The sequence below is a fragment of the Mauremys reevesii genome, linkage group 23 (assembly GCF_016161935.1).
Source record: "Mauremys reevesii isolate NIE-2019 linkage group 23, ASM1616193v1, whole genome shotgun sequence".
Taxonomy (NCBI): domain Eukaryota; kingdom Metazoa; phylum Chordata; order Testudines; family Geoemydidae; genus Mauremys; species Mauremys reevesii.
Window position 1 is genome coordinate 20,629,365 of NC_052645.1, and position 27,953 is coordinate 20,657,317.

The window sequence follows — 27,953 nt, forward strand, 5'->3', positions numbered from 1 at the left end:
AATGGTTCGCGAATGGAAGCACCATCATACACCGTACGAGTTGGATCTGGGACACGAGCAGCCATGTTCCTCTGAGGACACGTCAGAGACCCCACTCGCAACGTGCCCCCGGGGGCAGCGCAGCGCTATCAGCCCCATATTGCAGATGAGGAACTGAGGCGCAAGAGTCTGAGTCAGAGGTGGGCAAACTATGGCCTGTGGCCACATCCGGCCCGTGGGACCCTCCTGCCCGGCCCCTGAGCTCCTGGCCCAGGAGGCTACCTCCAGCCCCTCCCCTGATGTTCCCCTTCCCCCGCAGCCTCAGCTCGCTCTGCCACCGGCGCAATGCTCTGGGCGGTGGGGCTGCGAGCTCCTGGGGTCTCTGTGCTGCGCGGTGGCGGCAGAGTGGCCCGGCTCCAGCCAGGCGGTGTGGCTGCCTGTCCTAGTGCTCTGGGCGGCATGGCTGTAGTGCCACCAGTGCTCCAGGCAGCGCGCTAAGGGGGCAGGGGAGTTTGGGGTGGTGGTCAGGGGGTGGGGGTGTGGCTGGGGGTCGGGGCAGTCAGAGGGCAGGGAACAGGGGGGTTGAATGCCGGCAGGAGTCCCAGGGGGGCAGTCAGGAATGAAGGGGGCGGTTGGATGGGGCAGCGGGGGGCGGTGAGCGGGGGGGAGGTGGATGAGGCAGGGGTCCTGGGGGGGCCCGTCAGGGAACGGGGTGGGGGGTTGGATGGGGCAGGAGTCCCAGGGGTGGGTGGGCAGATAGGGGGTGGGGGCTGGGCCATGACCCCCCTCCCCTAACTGGCCCTCCATACAAATTTCCAAAACCCGATGCGGCCCTCAGGCCAAAAAGTTTGCCCGCCCCTGGTCTAAGTGACTAGTCCAAGGTCACTCAAAGTCTGTGGCAGAGCTGGGACATGAACCCAGGTCTTCAGCTAGCCCCCAAACCACTGCACCAGCCTTCCGGTCTCCTACCTATAGGCCACATTCCCCCACACGCTAGGAATCAGCAATCCTGAGAGTAGGAGGAAGGGTGGGTTTCCTTTCCCCCTTCGCCTTCAGACACAGCACACAGCAGCAGGAGACATACCGTAAGCTGGCTCTGAGCAATACCATTACAGGCCAGTTTCCATTCCTGTGGGCACCAGGCCGTGCCGGGCAAGGGCCGGCTTTCTGGGCCATGTCTTTCCGGGGAAGTGGTGCCAGAAGAGTATGTGCATCAAAGCTACTTTTACAAACGTAGCTGGCTCGCGATCGGATGTCAGGCTGGCTAAGTGCTTAGCCCCTGAGACACCCACATTCAGACCCACTGATGTTTATAAAACCTCAGGGAGGGAGAAAGCGCCACAAACCGCTTCTCAGACCATGAACCTTGGCAACTGCAGATCACGTCCCGGGTCTAAAATAAATCTGCTTAAATGGGGTGTGAGAAACAAGCCATCGCTCACACATGACAAACGCCCCTGCTGCATTTTATAGCCCCTTCGGGTCCATGGGGCCAAATCCAGCCCTGGTGGACACCTGCCTGGACCCATTCTCCCCGTTCTTTTTGCCCAAGGAAAGGCACAGGGAATAGGGACTTTTCATTAGGTCCAGATAGGAGAAAATAAGGATCTTTATGGGCCTTATCTTGCAACCCTTACTCATGTGAGTAAGCACTACAGAATCTGGGCCGGGGCATAGGCATCAGTCCCTTCTGTGGGACCCTACAGACCCAAGTCTGTATTTGCATTATAGCCACTAGCCCCTTGTTGCATTGCTGTCTGAGTCTGGGATTTTTGAAGCAGTTCTATGCCTAAATTCAACGGGAATTAGCTGGATGCACAACTCTCAGCCTCCTCTGAACCTCTGCCCACTGGAGAGAGATTTGACCTGGGTCCGTGAGAGCCCCCTGATGTTTGGGACAAAACCCCTAGAATTGTTTATTAAGTGGCAGGTTTTGCAAAAGAAGTTTGTGTTTTGTAAAACAATCCTGCCCCCTTCGCCCATATGTCAAAGGAAATTCACTCCTCCCCACAACTTGCACCCTTGCGTATTTCTAACTCAAGGGGAGTGGAAACAAAGATCCCTGTTTGCAAGTCGCTCTGGCCCTGCTTTCTGGAACCGCCAGGGGACTAGAAACCCCAAAGAGTCGCGTTTCACTCCTCAGACCTGAAATCCAACAGTTCTGAGTTCCAGCCAGAAACTGCTGGCGTTTTGGTTCTGAATTAGGCCAAGCAAGTTCTCACTCGCTAATTATTTCTGGTTAAAATAAATTAGCTCCTCTCTCTTTTCCTCCCCTCCCCTCCCCTCCCCATCCCAAATTGCCTCTGTCCCAATAAATAGTCTGTGAAGAGTATAAAACCAGGAACTTGTTGGCTGGTCAGAATTTCACAGATTCCCAGCTGTATAACAAAGCAATGAGCTAAAATGCCAGCGACGAGGGAGGAAGGTTGCTGAGAACTAAGACTTAGAAAAATAACTAAGGTCAAAGTTCCTGGCTTCCTAGGTAGCCCCCAGTCCCAGGGACAATGATCCTGTAAGTGGAGATTTAAGAGAGCAGGAGATTGAAGCCAATATGAATTTACAAGATTGTAACACAAGCTTCCTTGTCCAAGAGTTGTAAAGTATCACAGCCCAGACCTTGAAGAAAAACAACGCAGATCCCCAGGCAGGGATAAATAACACAGGATGCCGAATGGAACTGAACTTGTCAGGAGTCCCTGCCACAACCCATTCAGGCGGGGCGAGTTTGACTGCGCTGATGGATTTGTTTAAAATGGAGATAATGCGTTTCATCCGCACACAATAAAGAACAGGACAGTAGAGAGAAGCAGGGTTTTACTGTCGATCCTACCTGGTCTTGGCACAACAGGGGGAAAATATCATACGTGGTCAAGCCACATTTCTCATTAATAGCCGGACACCCAACCCATATTTATATGGGAGAAGAAACCCAGAAGAGGTAACAGTCGAGGCAGGGAGTGACAGACAATGAAAGCTCCGGCAGTGCCGGAAAGTAAAGCTTTTATTTAGAAAAAGGCAGCTAGCTCCTTTCCCTCTCAATGCTACCGGGTGCCTCTTATGTGCTGATTTTTATCCTCCTTTCAAAATTAAAACCACCACCGACTGTGAATTAAGAAATCATACTCCGGCTAACTTCAGACAACCCCCTGAATTCTGAGCCTGCTGCACATTTGGGAGACTCAATGAAAGGTTAGACAGCACGTCCTGTTATTTATTCTAGGAAGCCTCACACATAACTTGCTCGAGATCTCAGAGCCACCTTAACCGCTCCATTGAAATGCCATTGCCCGACAATATTTTTTTTGCCACTGGTTTCCTACCAATAAAAGCAAACATTCCTCTCCCCCGGTTCAGCCACCAATGTAGCCAGAAGGACAGTGCATCACGACACAATACAAGCCATTCAAAGTTTTTGCACAATCCTGCTCTTAGCCTGCTACCCATAAGAAGGGTTAAATACACGCTCACTCACTGAGCTTTAAGAGAGTCTAAGCTTGTAGCTGAGTCAATTTTCCAGAACACTAGATGGGGGACGGAGGGAAAAAACCTGCCTGGAATGGAGCTTTGGTTGGAAAAGAAGGTGGGAGCCTTTCCTCTCTGGCCCCGTGCTGGAATGAGAAGTACCGAGAAGCTGGGTTTGTCTTTCACTCACCGACGGTATCCCGGAGCTGCTGTCCCTTGAGTCCAGCCTTTCCCCCCTACTCGCCGTAGCAGGACTTCATCGCACACTGAATACTTTTATTGTCCTTTGCCAAGCAGTGACGTCGACCCACTTGCATGTTTTCTCTAAACACTGGCGTGCTCTGCTCCGGGACGAAGTGCTCGGTTTTAGCAGTTTGGAAGGGTTCTGGTTGGGGCTGGGGAAGGGCGGGAGGTTGCCTGAACTTAGATTTCAGCTTAAAAAAGCCTTTCACCCCAAAGCGGTGCCTTCACGCACGGTTGTGCTGCTGAATCCAACTTGAGCGTCACACCTGTCCGGAGTGGGAACAGAAGCAGGTACAGCTCATGCATGGGGATTTTCTCCTCCTTGGAAAGCCTTGCCTGGCAGTATAGCCCAGTGGCTAGAACATTGGATGGGGACACAAGAAACCTGGATTCTGTTCCTGGCTCTGCCACTGGCCTGCTGGGTAACATTGGGCAAGTCACTGTCCCACTCTGTGCCTCAATTTCCCCATCTGTAAAATGGGGATAATGATGCTGATCTCCGTGAAGCGCTTTGAGCTCTTCTGATGACAGCTCAGTATTATTTCCCCGCTTCTGCTGCTGTGTACACACTGCCTTGGCTGAGTCAATTGTTCTGTCTGGTGGGACATTTGCTGCTTGAATGCACGCTCTGGGTTTGGTTCATTTTTTTAGATACAGGTCATAGTTGAAAAAAACGACTCCAAAAGGTGCCTTCTGGCCAGGATCCCCTTTTTGGTTATAACTCGAAATAAAACATCAAAGGGCCGGATTGCAAACCCTCCCGAGCAGCTCCTTGCCCAGCGTAAGAACTGCTCACCAGGGTGAATAAGGGATTCACAAGCCTTGAGACAAACTACAGGTTCTTCCAGCTCATTGCTCTTTCTTGCAGTGATTGCTCTCGATTCTAATGCTCTCTCAAGGTGACCATATCTAGGAGGTGGAAAAACCCAAGAGGAATCCTTCCTAATCACGCTCATTCTCTGCTCCAGGCCCCCGAGGACCACGCCATGGCCCCAGCAGGGTGCAATGATTCAGCAAACCTCAGCATCTCTTTGGTTAGACTCCAGGTCTTGGCACGCAGCCCACAGCCGAATGCTCGGGTCGTGCTGTGTGAATGGCAAGTGCTGGATCTCAACTGTGCTGCTGTTTACCATTGGTGGGAGAATAAATAAATAAATCACGAGAAATCCCAGTCCATAAAGTTCCCATTAGACTCAAAAGCAGAAACAGCTGCCGGAGTCATGAGTGGCTTTTCTAGCTGAGTTCAACAGCAGGGGAGGCAGCGGAGGACGAGGCCGGGTGACTTTGCCTGGGAGGTGTGCGTGCCATGGGAATGACTGTGCATGGGGCAGAGCAGGGCTGGCTCTGCAAGCGCCAGGCAGGATTACTTATCCTGTGCTAGCCAGGGGGGAATAGAAAAGGTCTCTCCTCGCCCCCCTGCCCTCCGGACTGCAAAGGAGACACTAGAAAGGATCAAAGCATGCATTCCTCTCTGGAGAAAGGCCCCTCCGCCACCGCAGGGTTTCCCATCCTCACTCAAGTCCCCTCTGCCAACAAAGAATTGGCACCTGCTTGCCCAGAGTGGTGTCTTTTAATGCTCTGGTGTCCACCGTACAAATAATCCAGTCCATCCCTTCCCTGACTCCTCCTCCTTTATTAACTAGATACATAAATAATTGCATCAAGTTTTCTGGGCCCTCAGAGTGAAAGAACCTGAGACTTGCCCTGGGAAGCTAATTAGTGCTTTGGTACAAGGATGCCCAGGGAACAGCCAGGTGGCACTGGGTACCGAGTTCTGTGCCAAGAGGAGACGGCCTCTCCACAAAGCAGGCTCCAAGGTCTGAACCCTCGATGTCCCTTGATGCAAGAGCCCTATAGAATTTAATAGGCAAACACTTTTCTATAGGGCTTTTGTGGTTTGGGGACCCTCCTACAGAATTTCAGAGAATTCCACCCCTGCTATAGAGCCTACAGGATGCTTTAAAAAACAGACAATACACAAAACTTTGGTTTATGTTTGTGGCTTTCTACAGCCTCCCCCCGAATTTCTATAGGACCTGGTGCAACCCCCAGGGCTCTTCTCCCAGAGTGCACAGCTTGCTCGTCACAAACGGGAGCGTTTGCCTTTTGCATGGGCAGGTAGAAGCAGGCATAAAGGTGTGTGTGTGTGCACGGAACGAGAGAATGTAGATGACCTCATCGGGACCTGAAGGCTATTTAGCAGTGAGTTTGTTAATGGGCCCGTAATAAGTCAAATACAATCTTTCAGGAGAGTGAAAGAAGCTGTTGCTGTGAAATGCGGTGCCAGCGCTAAGTACCCTGTTCAGCAGAGCATTCCAGAAGTGAAGCCGTTTAATGACACCCCCCACTGCCCCGCCCCATCGGACTTTCAGCTTCCCTCCTCCAATCCATTGTGCTGGTTTGCTTTGCCGGAACAGATACACATCTTTGTATTACATGGTTTCCATGCAGATGAATGAGTGGCCAGCGCGGTGCCCGCATAATGGTGACTGTGGGTCAACAGCTTTTCATGGTAACAACTCCATGAATAAACAATCAGCGTGTTATGCACCATTATCCCAAACAGCGTGTGCTGCATTTTAAAGCGATAACCGCTTAAGCTGCCATATTCCTTCTCTTTCTGAGGGGCCGATTCAGAGTCAGTCAAGCAGGGGGGCTTTGAATGACACGGACAGAACCCCCCCCCCCCCCCGATGGCTACCTTTCCCTTCCTACTGTTATGATAAAACAGTTTTTAACGGTGCTCGTTCCCTCCTCTCTTTCACCCGGGAAGCTCTGATCAGTCCTGGGGGCCATGGCCGGTTTGAAGCGATTTTCTACACTCTCAAAGGAAGCGGCTTTGGGACCTGCTAAAGTGATGCTCCAGACTCAGTCAGTCTGGGAGCAGACAAGCTCTCCCTTTGTAACCAGAGGTGGCTAACCCACTCTGGGAGACATGTGGGGCTTCCCTCCCAGTCACTTAGGCCTTGAAATCCTGCCTTTGGCGTCAGGATGAAAGCACAAGTGGTCATGTCGCAACCTGTTGGGACTGAAAGTTAAGTAACAAAGATGGGAAATTGATGGGCAGCTCAGCAGATGGTGGAGGAGATTGTAAACGACGTGGGATCCGTTCGCTAATTCTCTATCCTGTGCCTGAGGTTTGCTACATTGGCCTTCACGCAATCCAGCAATTCCCTGTAGTATAGAAGGGTGCCGATGGCGGTGTTAGCGTGTGCTGTGAAACCGTTTGCTGCTGTGTTTCTCCCCAGAGGTGGCTGCCCTTCAGCATCCCATCCTCCCTGCTGAGAGATGAAGGTCAGAACTTCGTGACCACCAGGTTCTGGCAGCTACTTCAAAAGACCCACCACCCTGTCTAATAGGGCATAAAGGCTGCCCCAGCACATTGCTATTATCCATCCTAGGGAGGCATTTTAAGTGCCCCTTTGTTCTTCCCAGGGCCTTTTACCCCCAGGCCTGATGCTGCTAGAGGCTCTTAGTTAGCCCTACGGCCACTGATCCAGTGACTGCACATCTGGTCGTGGATCTCAGTCTGGTCTCACAAGGGGCAAGAGGTGACCATGGGCAAGTGAAGCTGCTTCTACTTTACCCCTGTCCCTTTCTTGACCAGCACCCGAGTCAGTTTATGGATAAACCAGAACTAGGCATGCCGAGGGGGTTCTCTTACTGATCGTGGAGTGGGGCTCCTGCTTCTTTCACACCCATTTACCACCATGGGAGTTGCTTCAGATTTGCACCCATGTAGGCAAAGGGAGAATCAGACCCTGGGGAGGATTTGATATCTATTGGGAAGCATCAGTTTTGGATCCACTTTTGCGAGTCAGCGCTGGCTCCTATGAGTTCTCCAGAGTTATCTTTCTGTGCGCATGTGTGTTTGCATCTTGCTGAGGGCGCGTGACTAAAGGCACCAAATACAGCCTTATAATCCCCCCTGTGTGATTGCAGTAGCACCAACCGAGATGCCCAGCCAAGGTCAAAGCTGTCAGTGACCAAGATGTGGGTGGTCTTGACTGGTAGTCAGGACTCAGCCAGAGTCAGAGGCCAGGCACCAGCCCCGAATTCAGAGCACAGGATCAGGACCGGGCTACCTGGAGTGAGGCTGAGGCATGCAGGGCTGCCGGGGTGGGGGTGGGGGAGTGGGACAATTTGCCCCAGGCCCCGGGCCCCACAGGGGCCCCCAGGAGAATACAGTATTCTATAGTATTGCAACTATTTTTTATGGAAGGGGCCCCCGAAATTGCTTTGCCCCAGGCCCCCATAATCCTCTGGGCAGCCCTGGAGGCATGGCAGGGGCAGGGCCCAGGACTCAGCTGACAGAAGCCCCATGGTGCTAGGTGCTGTACAAACCAAGTGAGAGAGAGTTCCTGCCCCAAAGAGCTTCTGATCTAACAAGACAAAACAGAGGAGGCCAGAGCTGGTAATAGAGTCCAGGTCTCCCGAGTCCAATGCCAGGACCCTACCCTCCAGGTTAGGCCACATTGCTTGTCTCTCAGATATTGAACACCCTGTTCAGATGGTTTCAGTTCAGCTTCATTCAGTTCCACAGAACTCCCAGTGACGGGACTGGCACAACCTGCTACTTCAGCACCCCCAGTGCCTGGGGTAATAGGGCGGAACAGCCGCACACCACCCCTTTCTATTCTCCGTCCTAGGGAGGCATTGCAACGTGGACCCTCCCTCCTTCCACCAGACTCTAGCCAGTGCCAAGAAACAAAACACCAGAAACTAGAACAGAGGCTGATGTTAAATCACCATTTCACGGAGCAGAGCGGCTGTGATACAGGGAAAGGCCGTCAGCAGAGCTCTGGGACCAGTTCCCCTCGAGTTCAGTGGAAATGAGGGTAGACTCAGCACCTGGCAGATGGGACCGAGTGGAAGGTGCCAGCGTTCCCAAGCTTTTCACAGCTCCTGGCATCTATTCCCCTTTCATTCCTATGCAGCAAGACACAAACGCTTTGAGAGAGGGAGCCTTCCTGCCACCCCCGCTTTGTTTGCAGAAATGCAGCTAAGCCCGTGTGTTAGCCATTGGCACAATTTTCACCTACTTTGGTTTGCAAAACTGCACGCGACCATTTATTAAACCCAGAGCGAGGGGGAGGTGGGGAGGAGAGAAAAAAAGTCAAAAAATCTGTTATGGCTCAGCTGTGGTTTCCCTGTATTCTGGGTGCGAGAGCAAATCAACCTGTGTTATGTGGAGGGCCAGCCCTGGCCTAGACCGTTTGTAATTCAAGGTAGCCAGATAGAGGTGTATCTCATAAGCATTTTAGCTTAATTAATTCGTAGGGACAATCTCATCTGTGGCACCCACCTACGTCAAAGGGAGGGTGCTGGGGAGCTACAGAATAGCAAGTGATAGTCAGTATATTAGCAATGTACAGTAAGAGAAGCAGCAAGGCCAGATGTGGAAAAGGAAGAAGATGACTTAAAAGTGACCTGCAAAGGGGGCGAGCAGGAAGAGCTTCCGGGGTTGTTGGGTTTTTTGCTCGTTTATGATGGATAAAGGAGGCCTGACAGTAGTACCATAGCACAGCATTAAAACTACCATCCAGCAGGCCCCTGGCTCAGCTAATCTGCCCGAGGAGTTCCAGGGCATCGCCGGAGGTTCACTTGTGTATCATTTGCTGCCCGACGTTGTCACGTACATCGACTTGGCAGCAGGTCGTCTAGCTGGCAAACGAAATGCAACACAGGAGCTTGAGAGCATCACTAATGACAGCGTGGCCCCGGACTGGGAGTGCTCAGACCTGAGTTTTGTTCCTGATTCTGCCACTGACTTACTGAGAGGGCTTGGGCAAGTCACTTTACCTCCCTGTGCCTCGGTTTCCCCTTCCACTCTTTGTCGGCCTTGTTTTTAGTTTGTAAGTTTTTCAGGGCAGGGCCTGTCTCTCATTGTGTGTCGGTCCAGCCCCTAGCACAACGAGTCCCTGATCTCAGTCATGGCCTCTCCATGCAAACAATGAACAGACAATATTTAGGCAGGAGTGACTGCAATGGTGTAGAACCCAAGGAAAGCTGCAGTTTGTATCAGTGGACCTTGCCCCTGCTTGAAACCAACGTGAACTGCAGTTTCCTTTTCTGCATTTGGGGTTCACACCATTTGCTGGTCACGGACGGCTGAAGCCCTGGTATACAGACAAGGTCTGAGACGAGTGCTTAACTTGTAAGAAACAAATTGCTTGAGCCCCAGCACCTCTTTCACTTTCAACACTGATGCAGCAAGCCCAGAGGTGCCGGGGCTACGAACTGCCCAGCCCAGCACTCCCGGGGCTACGAACTGCCAGGCCCAGAGGTGCCGGGGCTACGAACTGCCAGGCCCAGAGGTGCCGGGGCTATGAACTGCCCAGCCCAGCACTGCCGGGGCTACGAACTGCCAGGCCCAGAGGTGCCGGGGCTACGAACTGCCAGGCCCAGAGGTGCCGGGGCTACGAACTGCCCAGCCCAGCACTCCCGGGGCTACGAACTGCCAGGCCCAGAGGTGCCGGGGCTACGAACTGCCCAGCCCAGCACTGCCGGGGCTATGAACTGCCAGGCCCAGAGGTGCCGGGGCTACGAACTGCCCAGCCCAACACTGCCGGAGCTACGAACTGCCAGGCCCAGAGGTGCCAGGGCTCAGCCCTGGCAAGCCCTGGCACAAATTAACCCTGCCTCAGTTTTCCTGGCAGGTTCTTTCCCCCCCCCACAGCAGGACTTCTGAGACCTCACACGTTTCTGGAACTCAGGATCAATGTCACAGGGAGCTACCATCTCAGCTCCCACCTGCCTCAAAGTATCAAACAGCGAGTGCGTTTCACACGTGGAGGGTGACACCAATGGCTGGATTTGCCCACCCTCCAAACAGAGCTGACATTCCGTAGCTCTCAGGAAGGTCTGTGCACTCCTAGCTCCTCCACGTTGGGAAATATCCTGCGAAAACGGGCCTCTTGCTGCATGGCAATATCTGCTGTGATGCTGGCACTGGGCATGGCCACAGAAACAGATCCCCCTGCCCAGGCTCCAGGGCTCCCGTTCAAAGCAGACAAGGGCACTGAGGTTTCAATCTCTAAACGTGACTCACCTCACTGTGTCTTGTAAGTAGAGCTGAGTTTCCAGCTTCCACCCTAGACATTTCTCAAGTGATTTGACTCTCTCCTAGCAGAGAGAATCTAAACGATTGTTTAAACATCACACAACCTACTCTAGGCTGGATTATTGGGGGCGGGGTGGAACGGGGAGAGAGGGGTGCTTCCTGCACACAGCTCTGCCAGTGAAGCTCTGTCCTGACTCGCAGTACCCTCGCTATTCCAGCTGGGGGGGCTCCCCACCAACAGTCCGGGTCTCCCTTCCCTTCCCCCCCTGCCCCGCCTATCCCAGTGTGGGGCTGCTTTTGAGGGAAGTCTCCCAACTACTTGGTGTTTGTGTGGAGAAATGGTGGGAAGAACAGGGTCGACACAGGGGGGCTGTAGCGGTGAAAAGACCAGTTCTGTCACCTGGGGTGTCTACACTGCAGATGGGAAGGTGTCAGGGCTACGCGAGCTCTTCTTAATCTAGCGTGCTGGAAATAGCCATGTGGCCACGGTGGGGGTGCGGGTCAATCAGCCAAACACGGATCCAGGGGGTCAGGTGGGACTGCACGCGGGTGGCTATCCCGAGCCACTGCCCGCGCTGCTGCAGCCACACTGCTATTTTCAGTAAGCTAGTGTGAGCGGAGCGAGCACGTGTGGGGAAGCACGCTCCCAGCTGCTGCGTAAGCAAAACGAAGGCAGAGGAAGTGGGGGTAACACATTAGTGGGTTGAAAGAGACGAGTTTATGAGCTCAGCTGCACATGTGCAAACAGCTGGTACAATCGGGTGGCATCTTGGGGACTCCCTGCTTTCCAGGGTCCCTTTGAAAGCAGCACATTACAAAGAGTGCACAGTCCTGACATTGCATGGAAAACAGAATCCAGAAAGCTGGCAAGGAGAGAATTCTTGCAGAGGATGAATGGGCTGAAGGTCACGAATGCTCGTTACATACCTGAGTAATTAGCCAGGTCTTTGCCCAGCTGGTGGTGCTGCCTTCAGAGCTGGGCAGGTGGAGATCGGTGGCTGCTAGCCGGGAACCCAGCTCTGAAGGCAGAGCCGCCACACCAGCAGCGCTGAAGTAACTACGGCATGATATGGTATTGCCACCCTTCTGCATTGCTGGGCCCTCAGTCAGCAGCTGCCACTCTCCGGCCGCCCAGCTCATGGTATGGTATTGCCACCCTTACTTCTGCGCTGCTGCTGGCGGGGTGCTGCCTTCAGAGCTGCCCCATGAATTCTGTATAGCATAGGGTAAAAGCACACAAGACCAGATTTCATGAGAGACAACCAGATTCCACGGTCTGTGATGCGTTTTTCATGGCCGTGAATTTGGTAGGGCCCTATCCATAAGCATGGTCTTGTGGCTAAGGCACTAGGAATCAGGAGCTAGGGGCTTAAACTCTTCATTCTGCCACAGATCCTGTGTGTGACCTTGGTTAAATCACATAAGCCACATGCCTCAGTTTACTCTCGGTAAAACAGTACTTCCTTTCTCTCACCCTTTCTCTCAGCTGTTTGAAGTAAGAATTCTTTGAGGCGGGGACTGTCTCTTACTATGCATATGTATAGAACCCACCACAACGGGGCCCTGATCTTTGCCAGTATCCCCTGAGGTGTTATTTTAATACACATAATAATGAAATAGCTGGAATGGAACTGGATTTTACATACTGTTGGTGGAGAAAACAAGCAAAGCACATCTAAAGAGTTGCCTGAAATCTCCTGCCTGACAAAATAGTTAATCTTAATTAGCAATCATGCACCATTTTCATTTCTGAAAGCCCTCTGCTAACATTAACTAGTGAACAATGCTCTATAGGCCATTGGGTCTAACAGAAGTTATGGCATGATGACATCTATCCCTCCAGTTCCTGCAGGGTCAGTACATTTAGAGGCATTTTGGGGCATGACCATGAGAAATTCCTGGAGAAATCATTGTTTAAGTCCATGAGAGAGGACGCTTGGAGGGTTCTCCCACCATCCCACTAGGTGCCCTGGTATCACTACCACTATCCTTTCCCCTCAGCTCCATCCACTTCCCTTTAAACTCTGCCAAAAGGAAGTATCTGTGCTGGCTCGGGCCAGGCAGGCAGTGAAGAAAGGGATGAGGTGCCAAATTCCAGCTGTGCCAGAGGGAACAGAGATGGGAGCACGTCTCCAGGGATGCTGCTGTGCATCACATCAGACATGTGGCCTGGTTGGGTAGGAGAGTAGATACTAAACTCCACCGCCAGTGCTGCTACTCTATATAGTTATCACCGCAAATGCCTCCTCTAACAGTCCCTGCCACAGTGTTAGGAGCCCCGGGGAGTAATGGGAGTAATTCCATGGGGCTTCGGTGGAGCTACGTCAATTTATGCCAGCTGAGACTCTGGTCCTAGGGGCTGCATCCTTCTGTCCTCCATAGAGCAGAACAGTGAGTGTTTTGCTCCATTAAGGAGCTCAGAATCTGACCTCCTATTAATTCGTTCCATGGCGGCAGTAACATTCGGAGACCCTTGGCACCTAATCAGACCAGGTTATTAAATATGCAAGTGTCTAGTCCCCTGCCACTCCATAAGCAGGCGCATTAGATATTTCTGGCATCAAATAAAAGTGAAAATAAATAAATTAATAAATCTCACACGTAAAGAGAGAAGCAAGAAATTCACCTTGTTCTCCAAGGAGGACCAAGAGTCGGAGGCTTTGCAGTCAGTTCCGTTACCGTCTGTCTCTCTCGTAACAGTCTGCGTCTCGGCTCATTCAGCCACAAAGCTCACGGCATGTGGTGCTTGGGCTTTTTCAGTCTGAAATCTTGTCATCTCTGCTCCTTTTCCCCTTTTGCTTCAGAGACAAGTCAAAGTCCCGGGCATGGCCCTAGTTCGGAACTGCACGCCGAGCTGCACAATCACATCCCCTTCCTCTCCCTCGGCACAACCCTGGGCTTGTTCGAAAAGCTGCTGTTGATTCAGGAGCCCTGTTATTTAAATATTAATGGCAGGGCTGGCAGGCCGGCTGGGCTCCCACTCACTTCAATCCTAATTATTTTTTAAGTCAATACATTCGATCCACGGGGACTCTGTGCTTGTGCTCTAAGGTCAGTCCAATGCAAAACTTGTTTAAACAAATCAGTGAAACTTCATTCCAGGCGGGGTGTGGAGCTATCTGCCTGTGCTTGGGTAGGACTCGGCAAGCTGGCTGCAGCCTCCCCAGCATTCAAGGCAGCATGTTAAGGGTTTCCCAGTCCAAAGGATCCAAATAGAGCCAGGACCCTTGGATCAGGACACAGACTGCGGATGGGCCCAATCTGGAGGGAGGTAAGATTCCATCCAGAGCTGGGGATTTGTGCCAGGAAGAAGCTGGCCAAGAGGTGTGCAAAATGTGGGGGTGGGGGGTCCCATAGCCGTAATGCCTCCTGCACCCCAACCGCTGGGCTAGGATTAAACAGATGCTCAGCGAGCAAATCAGGATCAGGCATAAAAATTAACTGAAAACCAAACTGAATCCTTGTCTGGGCTTTTGGGCTGGCTGCAGCGTCTCCTGGGGAGCAGCTCTGGAGTCACATCCAACGACCGGGTGTGGGTGGGTTAACAGTGCTCAGTCGTGTTAAGGAGAAGCCAGGCTACCCCAACCCGGAAACAGAGACCAGCGAAGGGCTGGGGAGGAGCCGAAGATGGGAGTGGGGAAGGCAAGTGGGTCTTTCAGCTGCAGCTCGCTCCCCCCCGTCCCCTAACAGATTGGACGGGGAAGCAGACAGACCTTTTGTTGGATGACAATAAGCCATGTCCTTTTCAGACTATTATTTAGAGTCATGAAAGAAACTTCATTCCACGACAGGAGGCAAAGCACCAACCCCCCAACCAAGGATCAACCTCCCCCCACAACCCAACTTTCTTTGCAACTCTCTACCCTATCAAAGGCAGAGAACTCGGATGCCCCGCCCCAGGCCCAGTGCAAACTAAAGGGGTGGTATCTGGCCCTTTTGCAAAACGGGCTGCCCAATACTATGGCTGAGAGCGGTACAAGAATCTCTATAGAACACAGCAGAGTTGATGCCCCAACAGAATTACAGGAGCTGCCTGTGCATCAGCTCTGCGTTATCCAGGTGTTAACTCCAGCATCAGTTCCCCTGATCACATTCCAGCCTTACCAACAGTAGGGTTTGCAAAAGCACCTGAGCGATTTAGGTACCCAACTCCCCATTGACTTTCAGTGGGGCTTGTGTTCCTAAGTCCCCTAGGTAGAAGTCTGCTCGGGCATAATTTTTGAAGCCCAACCTGGACCCAAGCACAAGAGGGTTGAGTCTTTTTCGGACCTGATGTGACCTGACCCCGACCCTTCATCAGCGCCACCATGGCTGCATCCTGCCCGTGGGGTGGGCACGCCCCGCTCTTGCCAGCTGCTGCCCCCCACTGGATTGGGCTCGTCAGAACACTCAGTCTGGAGCTGCCACCACCTTGACCCCCAAGGGCAGGAGAAGAGCTACAGACCCGACCCAGCCCAGCCAGACCCTGAGAGGGGCAGTTCGTTTTCAGACTCCAACACCTGTAGTCAGGTCCCAGGACTCTGCACCTGGGTGCTTTTGAAAATTCCATCCAGAAGTGTTAAAATATTAGCGACCAACACCAATAATTGAAAAAACAATATCAGAAGAGAGCGAAGGGCAGCAAACCTCAGGCGCTGTCCTGCACCAGCTGCATCCTCTGACCCCCGGCCTCCCTCCTGCATTATCTAGGCCAAGAATTGTGGCTTGAGAATTGAACGTTTTAGCCGCCCGCGACGCTGCAGCACGACACGCGGTAACTGAACTGCCTGGGCACTCCCATGGTCGTCTTTCGAGACCAACGGCTGCCAGGAATGAGAATCAACCCTAACAAAAGCCGGGTACCCCCCCTCAAGAGGAGTGATGCTGCAGCCACGGACAGCATGTGCTGGGGCGAGGATAGGAGAATATGGGGCACCTGTAGCCAGATGGAGGGGGACATCGGCCTCGACCCTGCACCGTGCCAAGCCCTCTGGCCCTGATTCAGCAAAGCACTCTGGCACGTGCTAACCAGCCTTTGAAGTCAGTGTGTCAGCATTAACGTTTAAGCACGTGCTTTGCTGGGTCCAGGCCAGAGCATTCAGTACTTTGCAGGATCAAGCTCACAAACAGGATATTAAAAAGTTGGGGTGGGGGGAGGAGGCAGTGGTTGTACTTATTGAGGGCAGAAGAAATGAAGCTGAGTAGCAAGTGAGGTAACCCGTCACTCTCACCACAGGCTGCAGTCAGGACCTGGAGGTGTTGGAGACGTGCTCCTTGGAGCACTCAGCGCCTGTGCATGCTCACAGCAGAGCACTGCCTTGCTCGGATGGCTCTCTGGGATTCCTTGTTTAAAGTCTCCCCTGGTTTCTCTCTCTCTCTCTGTCAGCTGCTGCCCTCCAGAAAACTTTCCCAAAAAATGCCACTTGGATCAAATCTGGAGCCTGCAAAACTCAGACTCTTAGCGCAGCTTCATCCAGACCCAGGTTACGATTAGGGAAGTTCAGCGACCAAAACCCCTGCCCTGACATTTGATGCAGTTCAGTTGCAGATCTGGACTTCCTAGCTTCCCCCAGCTCAACGGCAGAGCGGAACCCAACCCCACTACCAAAGAGTGGGAAAACACAGGGCTGGAGGGCTCTGACTTGGCCTGTTTCTCCCACTGAGCGGCCCTGGGTGGATACATCAGAGCTGCGTGTGAGAGTAAATCTGGATGTCGCTTTGAATTTTTTAAGAGGCCATTTGGACCTGAAACTCAAAGCAAGACTTGGGTGTAAATAAATTGCCTCTTGCCTAATCTGTTTAGTGAGGTCGCTGGCTCGAGTGTGTGACATCACATTTATCTCCAGTATGGTGAGACACAAGCACGGGACTGTAATGAAGCACATAAGGGTGCATCCCCCAAGCCAATTCCCTCACTATTCTCCGCCCCAGTCCGAACACCCTTGGACTTTCAGGAGGAGTCGGGACTCTGCGCCTGAGCTTGGCTGCAGGCTCATCCCTGCTGGCTGGACCCACCTCTGGAATGATAGAGGCAGCTGGCGGTAAAAGAGATGGGCCCAGCACGTTCCCACACACATTCCAAAGACGGCTTGAGCGTGTCAGTTTAAGGCAGTGGATTGATACTTGATTAGGTAACCAGGCCAAAAAGAAGTCCTGAGCAATGTGTGTGGGCTAGAAACCAGCATGGTTTTTGGAGACTTCCTTGTCCAATCAAACCACTCCATCCTCCGGGTCATTTTTTAAGATAAAACAGAGAGATATTCCAAGCCTAATGCTCGGCTGGCGACGCTCCAGGAGTAGATAAAAGACTGGGGCTTTGGTGTGTGTTACACATGAGAAAGAAAAGAAAAAGAGAGCGGTTCGTTTTTACAAGTCAGACTGAAATAGCCAGAGATCTTGATTGTTAGCGCCCCTCTCATAGCAGTGTGATATTCTGGGAGATTTTTGGCACTGGCAGAGTTTTAAATGCACAACACCTGATGCCGACAAAAGCTGCTGTCTGCGCCGCACGGGATCCAAAATCTTCCCTGCACTTAATCAGAAGGAACAAGAAACCATTTCCCTTGAAGAAAGAAAAACACCCCACCCTGTATGCACTCAGCTTCCTGCCACCCCTGGAGCTTTTGAATGTTAAGTTAGTCCCATGAAACTGAGCCTCTGGACCTACGGGCTCTGTTCCTTGGCATGAGATCATTTGCCTGTTACAGACCCTGGTACCAAGCATGCAAATCAAGGAGATCTAAGAGCTAAAGCCACATTGGAAAAAAATACAGATTGTTGCTAAGATTTCTATTAATTAATATCCGTGTTTCTTTCCCTCTTAACCTGTCTGCTGCAGTATCTGAGCCGTGTACACTGCATTCGCTTACAGGAGATAGACTCAAAGTTAACCGGATGGCAGCAGAGATGCAGGACATCCGACACAAAGTGCAGGACTCACATATACAAGATGTATTCCGAGCAACTGGTAAAGATCCTGCTGCTTCTGATTCAAAGGCAATGACTCCTCCTGCCTGCTCTATGAAGCATGCGCCCGCCAAAGTTTTGTGGTTAAATAACAGTCCTTATATAACCCCAAACACAGGCACCGGTTTAACTTCCCAGTGCTGGAAGTTTTGCACATGGAACTTTGCACGTCTTTGTCGCTTGCACGCTGCTAGTTAACAAGAGTGTAGCGGCTAGACACAGAAACCTTTGCTCTTCCAGCAGAGGCAGCGGTGGGAAACTGATTGCTCTTGCCCTGCCAGCACTGGTTACCAAGGAAAATGAAGCTCCTTCATCCAGCTCAGGAGAGTCTAGAGACAGGCTGGAGAGCAGCGCAGATGGATTAGTGACTTTCTGTACAGGGTGTGTTACAAGTCCACAGACAAGAGACTTTTGCGTCTCCCTGCTACCTGGCTTAATCCCTTACTCAAGCTGACATGGCTCACGCTCTTAACTCCAGAGATTCTGGTTCAATCCCCGTGACAACTCAGGGACTGGTTGTTTTGGGGGCGGGGATCGGTCGCGAGTCTAAAATATTCCTTCTCCAGGAAAGTTTAACCGAAGAGGAAAAGTTGTGAGCTGGGGCACAAGGGCACAGATCATCCCGGGCTCAGACACGACAGGGATGGGGAGTAAGTCATACAGATACCTAGAGAGATTCCAGCAAACAGAAAAAGATGGAGTGAGGGGATGGGTGGGGGCAGGGGAAACACATCCCTTCCAAGAGACAGGCCAACTTCCAGTGTCGCACCAGGCAGGGTATCAGGACAGGCTCCATGGAAACCATTGAAGTTGCACCAGTTGAAAACCAAGATCCTGTCCTGGGGCTCTGGGTGTCTGGGAAGTGCAGCACTTTCCTGCACAGCAACCTCCCAGCCTGCCTCCCTGGGCCAGGGGGATCGGCTGGAGAAGAAACGCCATTGCAAGCCTGGGTGTTTCTCTTCGCTCTAGGACCAAGCTGCTCACGTCCCTGCAGCGCTGGCTGCGTCTGCCAACACCAGGCACTTGTCAAGAAAGAAAACATACACCACCACTCGGAACCGTCATCTCAACCCTCTGCTCTAGGGGTAGCTGCTGACTATCTAATTTCGTGGTAAGCACCACATGATTAGGAAGCAAACGTAGTGATTCCTGCCATCTAAACCAGAGCACGGGTTACATGGCAATTATTGGCTGCACACTACAACGTGTGGCTTACCACTAGGACTTCCTCTGGGATTCCTTCGAAGAACATTCCGCCTACTGGATCATCTAGGTATGGCCACTCAGACCCAGGACACGGCAATTCCTCAGGGACTGGTACAAGGGTGACCCTAATGACAGTGGGGCCTCTAATTGTCAAAGTCTAACGAAGTTTGATTCTGAATCAGACCATGTAGGAACATGGGATTACTGTTCTGTTATAAGCCACAGAATAAGTAGTCCCTGAGTAATTCCTGTGCAAACTAGGTGAACAAAAGAGGGGTCTATATCCAAATGGCCTCAGCATGGCCTTTGATTAAATACTTGTCTGCCCCCGTGATTCAGACAGCAAAGATCCACATTATACCACTTGCACCACAGATTTTTTTGACCCACAATCCAGTAGTTTGGCATGTAGGGCCAAATTTCCAAAGGACTCAGGGCCCGATTTTCTGGCAGGCAGGACCCACAGTCAGGGCCAGATAGTTAAACAGAGCTCAGCTCTCATTTAGGGACAGAAATAAGGGCTGGCTTTGTAAAAGCACTCAGCACCTAGCATTTCTGGCCACATCTGAATGAGTGCTTGACACCCAACATGCTGAGCTCTTCAGGAAATCTGGCCCAGAGACCCTTACTCTCCCCACAGTGATACCAGTTTTGCAGTAAATGTAATTCTAGCAACTTCAGTGGGTTAGTCTCGATTTTCACCATCGCATGAGAATTCATAGCCTGTGAATTCGGTCACTAGTGCCCACAGTTGATCACAGATGTAAAATTAAGAGTCTATTCCTGAAAATACATCACTGGAGGCTCTTACCAGCCAAGACTGGAATTCAGATTCTCCAGGTTCGATCAATGACATGAAAAAGAAAAGGCAGCTGGATTCCATCCCTGGCTTTCATAGCTAACGATTGGCCTCAGCTGTAGCAGGCAAAACACAGAACCTGGGTCCTGGGCAGGCTTGATTTTTGGCAGTCTCCGTTTGTACACTTTCACCGGTACATAATTTATGTGAGCGATTTGGGATCTTGAACAGTCTAATTAATTCCCTCTGCAGGCTCATTGTGAGCTGTCAGTTAAAGCATCAGCAAAACAGACTGATGTTTTAGTTTCTACAGCAAACCTTGGTACCGGAGACACACAGGGTTTGGGGTGGGGACCCAGCCCCAAGATGTGATGGCAGCAAATATGAAGCATTGTATCAGACATCAACTCACCTATGACAACAAACAGCACCGGCCAACAGCTGAGCTGCACAGTGCGTTAGAACGCTGCACGTTCTGCTCCGAACACACAGGCCTCCAAACACCTGAGCCAGAGGAAAATCTCTGTGCGCGCTGTAGTATTAGAGCTCATAACCCCTCTGGGCTTCTGTCCCAAGAGGGGAACGCCAGGCTAAGAACTCGCACTGCAGCAGGCTCCACATTCCAGCCAGCAGAGCGCAGCAGTGACACGTAACTGCACCAGGAACAGGGCGAAAAAAAATTGTATTTGAAGCACTTAAATGAAAGGTTTTGCAAGAAAATTTCTGTTTTACATTGGAAACCACAAACCATTTTATTTTGTTTTTGAAAACAGACTTGTCTGTCTGTCCCCTTCCTTTGTCCCCTTCCCCTCTTCTTCCATGTTGCCATTGGCAGGGGTGGATGGTGAGAATGAGGAAAGGGCAGAAAGGGAGGGAGGGAAGGGTCTGATTTCCCCTACCTCACACCAAACATTTTCTGGGTTTGGAGGTGGGTTTTCCTGTTGAAAAACAGAATATTTCCTTTAAAGATTCAAAACTAAAACACTTCTTTTCATTTGAAATTTTTCACAGAAAACAATTACTGATGACTATCTCTATTATGCGGTACCCCGCCCCCCCCCACACACACTTGGGATTTTGCTATCAGAGGTTTAGATTCAGCTTTTGACTACTTCAAAGTATCTCTAAAACTTGTTTTTCTCTGGAGCTCATCCAGATTCCCCAGGCCCTCCTTGCCCAACCAGTGGGAGAATATTGCTTAACTTAAAGCAGATCTAGGGGTCTGAATCCACCTTTCCTTCCTTCCTATGAATCCCAGGGGGTGCAGTGAGCTCAGACACCCCGAGGGTCCTGTGCTGAGACACTCGGGCATGTTTGCCCAGGACTGCTTCCTTTCTGGAAGTTCTTCATTTACCTATAACCTGCCACGTACTCTGGCGGTGCACCCAGCTCCCCATGTGCCAAGCAGCAGAGCCAGCCTGTGTGCACGCAGAGAGAACATCTCCAAACAGACCGGGGTGGGGCCTGCTCCTCAGCTGCACCATTTTGGAGCCCCGTGCCTAGCAGCCTTTTCCTTTAGGCTGGAACTGCTGTGACACATGGCTGTCCAGGTCCAGCCAGATCCTCAACCAGCCCCTGCACTTGAGCAGGTGAGGACGGCTGCCACTGGAGTTGGGCTTTATTGCTCACCCTTCCTGCTCTGTTTCTCCACCTTAACTCCTCAAGTCAGCCAGCGCGAGGAGGCAGGATTGGGGAATATTGAGCACAGCCCCTCCCACCCCCCCATATGCTGCATGTTTGAACGTCTGCCTGCTGCTACAGTTAGTTGCTCTACCATAGCCGGTTGCTGCCTAGCAAGCCAATCTCTTTGCTACACCAGACACCCAAAGGGTGCATCAGTGTGTTTGTCACCCCGGGGATCACTGCAGCAACCTGGATACCAAGCTTGGCCTGGTCCCCCTACTCCCTCCATTGACCCCACAGTGGGACATCCCAGTTTTGGCTGCTGTCGCCCATCATCTCTTCAGGGAACACCCCTGTTGACTGGTGGCAGCATTAGCATCAAACTGATTCACCCGTTTCTCTGTCTGCATGCAACCGTGAAAGCCCCTGTAACCGACAGCGACTGATCAAATGGGCCCAGGGGAGCTAATGTCAGAGCTGGTCACCAGCTAAGCTCGCTCAAGCGAATGAAGCATAAAGACACACTGGGCCTCCGTGGCTCACAACTTGAGTATAGTTACAGAACTCTGGTTTTGCTCCTGCTGAACTCACAGCTCCTGTCCCTTTCCCCACTCGCTGTTCACCTGCCGCTGGCCGCCTGTCTGCTCCTCTGCAGGATCTCTCCAGCACTGGCGAGCCCTAATCTCCACTCATTTTCAAAGTTCATCTGAAAAATCTCTGTCTTAACTTTCTGTCTGACCTCGGTGCAGCTGGTTTGAGACACCCTTTATGTGAGAAACAGCTCCCCAGGCTCTCTCCCTGCAGGACTTACAGACTCTGCCTGGAAAAGCCTCAGGGTAAAACATCCCGATTGTGGATAACTAACACTGTTAGTTAACCGGGGCTCAGATCATTGAGATTGTGTTGTGTAGAAAGCTGCAGGGTGTGTCGGGGAGTGATTAGCGCAGGGGACATGGAGTCAGGACTGCTGAGTTCTTGTCTCAACTCTCAGACTGACTTGCTAGGTATCACCTGGGCAAAGTCACCTCCCCATTCTGTACCTCAGTTCCCTCCTTCTGAATAGGGCTCATTTTACTTCCTCCTTTGTCTGAGGTCCTCTGGTGAAACGTGCTTACGAAGAAGAGGGATGTTGACCCAGGCACAAGAAGCAGTATGAGACAAGGGCGGAGAGAAGGGATGGGCTTTTGGTTAAGGCCCAGTTCTGGGACTCAGCAGATCAGTTTTCCCTTCCTTATTCTGCCACAGGGACACCGTATGCCCAGCTGGAAAGTGGGGATGGCGCTCCCCCTTTGTCTGTCCTGTCTCTTTAGACTGAAAAGTCTTCAGGGCAGGGAGCGCCTCTCCACCACCCAGCACAAGGGGCCTTGTGCTTCTGTGGCACCTCTAGGTGCTGTCGTACTAGTACTCCAGCATTTGCACTGAAGCAGATGTCTGCAGCGTACAAATTACGCCGCAAGAGCTCTGGTTCTTTGGTATAGCTGGACTCTCCAGGGACTATGTGTGTTTGCACTTTTCCCAGCTAGGGGGTTAACCACAGTGTCCTGACAGTGACTACACAAGAAAAACACAGAGGAAGGGAAGGTTAATGTTGATTTAGGGCTTCCCGACCCCTTATCATTAGGTAGCGACGTGGTACTGCACTGGAAATCTGAACGGAATCAAACCACTCCCCTTCGGCTCCCTCATCTGCCAATGAAACTTCACTTACAGCACGACGGAAGGCACTCTGGGGGCTGGATATACCAGTTGGATCCTAAGGAGCGATGCTGATTTACAGCAGCTGAGGATCTGTCCCCTCCACCCTCCCCCATCTTCCAGGGATAATACGAACATGAAACTCAATTGCTGAGTATTGCGCCACTCTCAGCATAGTGTCATTTCTGGACATGGTCTTTCTGAGAACAGCAGCAACATGGGGCTTGACAGCGTATTCGGTAGGGCAGCCAGTATCCACAGAGCGAGGGGTTTCCGATCCAGACCACCCTGTTTCTCGCCTTTAATAGCCTCTCCGTTCAGCAGCTTGCTTTCTTTGCTTATCTCTGCAATTACCCGTGATGGGCTGGCTTCCAAGCACCACAGCTATGCTGTTAGTTCGTGAAACAAGCTCCCTTAATGACAATCAGCCCGTATGCGGAGTACGGTGACTGTTTGGTGGAAGTAACTTGGTGTACAGATCTTTTATTAGCTCCAGCAAATCCCAGCCTGCTGAAACATTTTAATTGAGCACCTCTTAAAACCAGCAGGATAAGATTTTGCTGAAACCATATGTTAAACCAGGAACCCTTGATTGACTGAAGGCTCTCCCTATACAATGTGAAGATACTCCATCCATGAATCCTCCTTCCGTCTCACTCACCCTCACTGGGATTTTAACACTCTGGCCACCAGCCTGTAAACTAATGAGATTTGTAATCTCAAAGTTAGACTTGGCAAGTATCCCATGTGCATACCCTGCCACTCCCCAACCCACACACGCTGCAGTGAGACCTGTGGTCCCGTGTCCATGATCTGTGACTTGGAATTATTTGCATGGATGCAGCATAAGCGCCCATCGCCGGTGTTTTTCAACGTTCTTTTGTCTGGCCTAGCAGCAGCAGGCACTCCCAGTGACCTGTCGCGGGCTCAGGATATCGCAGCTCACTGGCCCTTCTCTCCTGCGGACGGATTAAGGATGTGACTGACCAGCTGCAGGCCCATGCTTGTGGTGAGAATGGCAGGGCACAAGGGCCGTGCTTGGGGTTGCACTCAGACCTTGCAGGGAGGTGCAGGCTGGGGTAGCGAGGCAGGGCAGGGCACAGATTGAGCGTTTATAGGCAGCTCACCACCATTCAGGACCACCGCCCACTCGCAGCCCACTGCCACGCAAGCTATAGCAGGAAGGAAGAGAGAGGAAAGCCAGCCCTGAGAAGAGGACGACCTGGGTCCCAGTACAATCACCCTACATAAAGCTAAAACCAACCAGGACCATATGTAAATCATGGGTCGATAAAGCCTTCGCCATGATTGGTGTGTCACCTGACCTGGTGTGCGTCATGGAAACACAACTAATGGAAGCACAGAGCCAGCTCTCCTTATCCCCCTGGCTACTTTATACGCCAGACCACAGAGAAGACAAATCTGGAGACAGAACAGCCATCCTGCTCCCGTCCCAGCTGCACCGCGAGAGAAGGCTGCCCTGGGGAGGAGAGGGGTGACATGGGAGCATGGGGTAGAGTCTGTCATAAGTCAGGATGGCCAAGCGGCCTACAGCACCGCACCGAGGTCTCCATCTCCCCCGACGCAGGCCGGCTTTCTTAGCCACAAATGATAGTGCTCAATGGTGGGGGAGATGATTGGGATGGTCCAAAATCCTGTGAGAGCACCTGCGTCCAGCTAACTGAGGTGGGCAGGCCGTGGCAGAGGAGGTGAGCGAGTCCTTGACTGACACAGTGAGAAAGTCCACAAGACTCATCTTGGGAGACTTCTGCATCCACGCAGACGATGCCCCAACCTAACGGCATGAGACCTTGCAGACAGTTTCCCCGGCCTAGTTTTCTTGCTGGCAAACGCTGGACGTAGGTGCACACAGCTGGCTGGGCCTTGGACTGGAGCCTGAGAGAGGATCTTGACATAAGGCAGGCCTCGGAGAAGGCTTCCCCTGTTTGGGTTGTAACCCAGGTAGAGTCCGTCCCCACCACCCCATCCCACATGCACACACTGGTTTCTCACACACCTTGAGCTTTAAGACTTGCTGAACTACCTTGTCCACACCAGCAGCTCACACTGGGCTTGTGTGACCCTCACCCCGCAGCTTCAGCCCCTTTGCCCCTGTCCAGCCCTGTCTGAACACGCCTCCCGGGGTGCACACGGGGGAGGGCTTCCGCTCACCTCAACCCGCAGCAGAGAACTGAACTCCGAAGAAAAGCCACCGAGCCGCACGTCGCTGAATTCTGCAATGCTGGAAGTGGCGTCGGCGCCTTTGCAGCTGCGAGGGCAGGCGTGTACTCACAGCGCCCCCAGCAGGAGACTGCCGCGCACGAGGGAGATTGATTTGTAAGGGCGTCTGCATGTTGGGCTTTAAAAAACCCTTTAGCTCCTCAAACCTGGACAGCTCCCTGCAGCCAGCACCTTCCTTCACATTGGCATAGGGGAGCCCCCAGCCAAGTCCACTCAGCTGACGTTCAAAAGCTCCATTTAGTGGTTCATGAGAGAACAGATACCAGGGTAAACTAGTCCCAGGTGAGGAGGGAACCGTACCAGCCATGCAAGGATGCTGCGTCTCCCCGGTGCCTCGGCCGCCATTTAAGACGCCTTTTCCTTTCTCGCTCTGTAAATGAATTCAGGGTTCGTGTGGGAGTCAGACACGGGGCTACGTGCTGTGAAATCTGCTCTAGAACTTGAAGATGCCCCTCACTTCTGACCTGCAGCACAGCCCCCGCCCCCAGCCTCGCCCTCTGCTCCTGGGTTACCACAGTTCCAGGCCCCATAGATCTTAGCTGCAGCACCCCCATCCCCTCCTGCTCCATCAATGTGCTGTTCTCCTGGCCTGCAGGGCCCCTCCCCTCTAGGGTGACCAGACAGCAAGTGTGAAAAATCGGGATGGGGGTGGGAAGTAATAGACGCCTATATAAGACAAAGTCCAGAATATTGGGTCTGTCCCTATAAAATCGGGACATCTGGTCACCCTACTTCCCTCCCACCAACTTCTGCTCTGTTGAAGGGCCTCATCCCTCAGCTGCAGGCCTTGGCCTGCTCTGACAGCACACCCCTTGTCAAATACCCACACGAGAGGGATTGTGGCAGGAAACAGGCAATCCCGGGCTTCCTGAGAGAGGAGCTGGAGCTCAGGCCATCACAGCCAATTAAGTCTGACGCAAGAGGCCATGTTTTCTCTCACTCCTTGGAGTTCTCTCGCTCTCAGATCTTGGCTCCTGGCCACCACTCACCGTACGTTACCCACTGACCTTGGGAGGCCTGCTTTACGTGGGTGACAAATTACAATAATTAGCAGCGGCTCAGACAAGCCAGCTCCATTTGAGCAGCTGAGAGAGGCCAGGCGCTGACAAAGTGATAACAGCGTCCGCTCCTGACGAATATGCCATTAGAGCAACCGGCCTACTTGACCAAGCTACTGTTCTGCAGATAAGTCCCTAAGTGACAGTGCCCATTTTCAGTGGCACATTCCTAGGGCTGGCTACGATGTGCCCAGGGTACTGGTTTCCTGCTTTCTCCTGCAGCGCATCAGATCTGCATTTCCATAGGGTTTGAGCAGGAGGCATCTGTGGAAGGCCAAACGAAGAGCTGCCTGGGGGGGTTGGGAGTGGGACTGGCTGGCTTGGGGGCAGAGGGGGTTGGGCATGGGAGATGGAGCCTCTTGCCTCCAGATCATGGGTTCAGATCCTGCCCAGGCTAATAACAACTGAAGGCCCCATTCAGAAGCGAGGCCGAACAGGTGTAACATGCCCTGGGGGGCATGGATGGAGGCATAAATTACATTTCCCCAAGTTAGCGTAGCTGTGTGCAAGTCAGTCTAAGGACGGCTAAGCCCTTCCCATCTCCTGGCTTGGCTGGACTGAGCTTGGGATTCCCCGGCTGGGTCCTTTGCACTGGGTACCCACTTTGCAAAAAAAACCCCACCACAACTGTTGCACATCAACCCTTTGGCGCTGCCAGGGCTCAAACTGTGCATGGAGACAGGCTGCTGCTGTTACTCTTAGCACACGTGTCCTAGCCCCCAGAGCCTGTTGCCTTATTTCAACTGGAGTTAGTGATGGCCTGTTAACTAGCGTTCCCCAATACAGCTGTAAATGCCAATCCAGGACACTCCCCACAGGGCTGCTGTGTACCTAGGGCTTTTCCTTTCCTCTGGCACATCCAACATTTGCCACAGCTGGAGGCAGGAGGCAAGATCCCAGGCTATTCCAGTCCCTGTGTTCCTAGCCGAGCGTGTCAAGGAGGGTTTTCCTTGGGCCATTTCAGCCCTGCCTCTCCTAGAAACACCTCAGATGGGCCTTACCACAGCTGGAAGGGAGTGGTCTTCCCTGCTTCCCGGCCATGGCCGTCAACAGCAGCCGGGTCTGAGCGGGGTGATGCAGGGGAAAGCAGGGCCAATGAGGGAAGAGGTTGCAAATTTTAACGCACTCCGGGACAGTGGCAGATCCTTCCTCGCCCCCCACAACATTCAGAAGTTCAAAGAGAAATAAGCCAGTTCGCCCCCGATCCAGAGCACAGCGCCCCGCTTCAGCAGGGCGAGAAACTGCCTGTTGCTGACTGACGAGATGAAAACATCTCAAACATTCTGAGACACGGTTTGTCAAACTTCTATTCCACCCCCCCGCCCCACCGTGAGCTGCCAGCGTTTCTGCTTTGGAGAGTCACAACCCTTTCTCCTCCCCCCGCCCCCGCCTCGAGCTCCATTGAAATACCAGACTGAGCGCAGCATTAATAGTAGGGTAGCTTGCCAGGTGCATATTTTGACCAAGCGAATTATATGTGCCAAACCACAGGTATTTTATGAGACGTTTCCTGTTATGAAGAAATTTTTGTGGGGACTCTTTGCCCCCTCCCAGTCCTCTTTTTTCCCCTCCTTCTCTCTCCCCCCCACCAGGATGGACACTTCTTTGTCAGCGATTATGCATCTCCAGCTCTTGCCGA

At 52.3% G+C, this 27,953-nt stretch overlaps 1 protein-coding gene across 3 annotated transcripts in view; it reads right to left on the reverse strand.

The window, feature by feature from the left end:
- The window catches only part of COL8A2 (collagen type VIII alpha 2 chain), a 143,068-nt gene that overhangs the window by 35,136 nt on the left and 79,979 nt on the right, over positions 1-27,953 (reverse strand). Inside the window, exon 1 of one of the 3 annotated variants that reach the window (XM_039511182.1) lies at positions 3,632-3,679. The exons of the other annotated variants lie outside the window; for them this stretch is intronic. The gene's annotated coding sequence lies outside the window, so the exon portion shown is untranslated. Of the gene's footprint in view, positions 1-3,631; positions 3,680-27,953 lie in introns of those variants that run through there. 3 annotated transcript variants of the gene reach the window in all.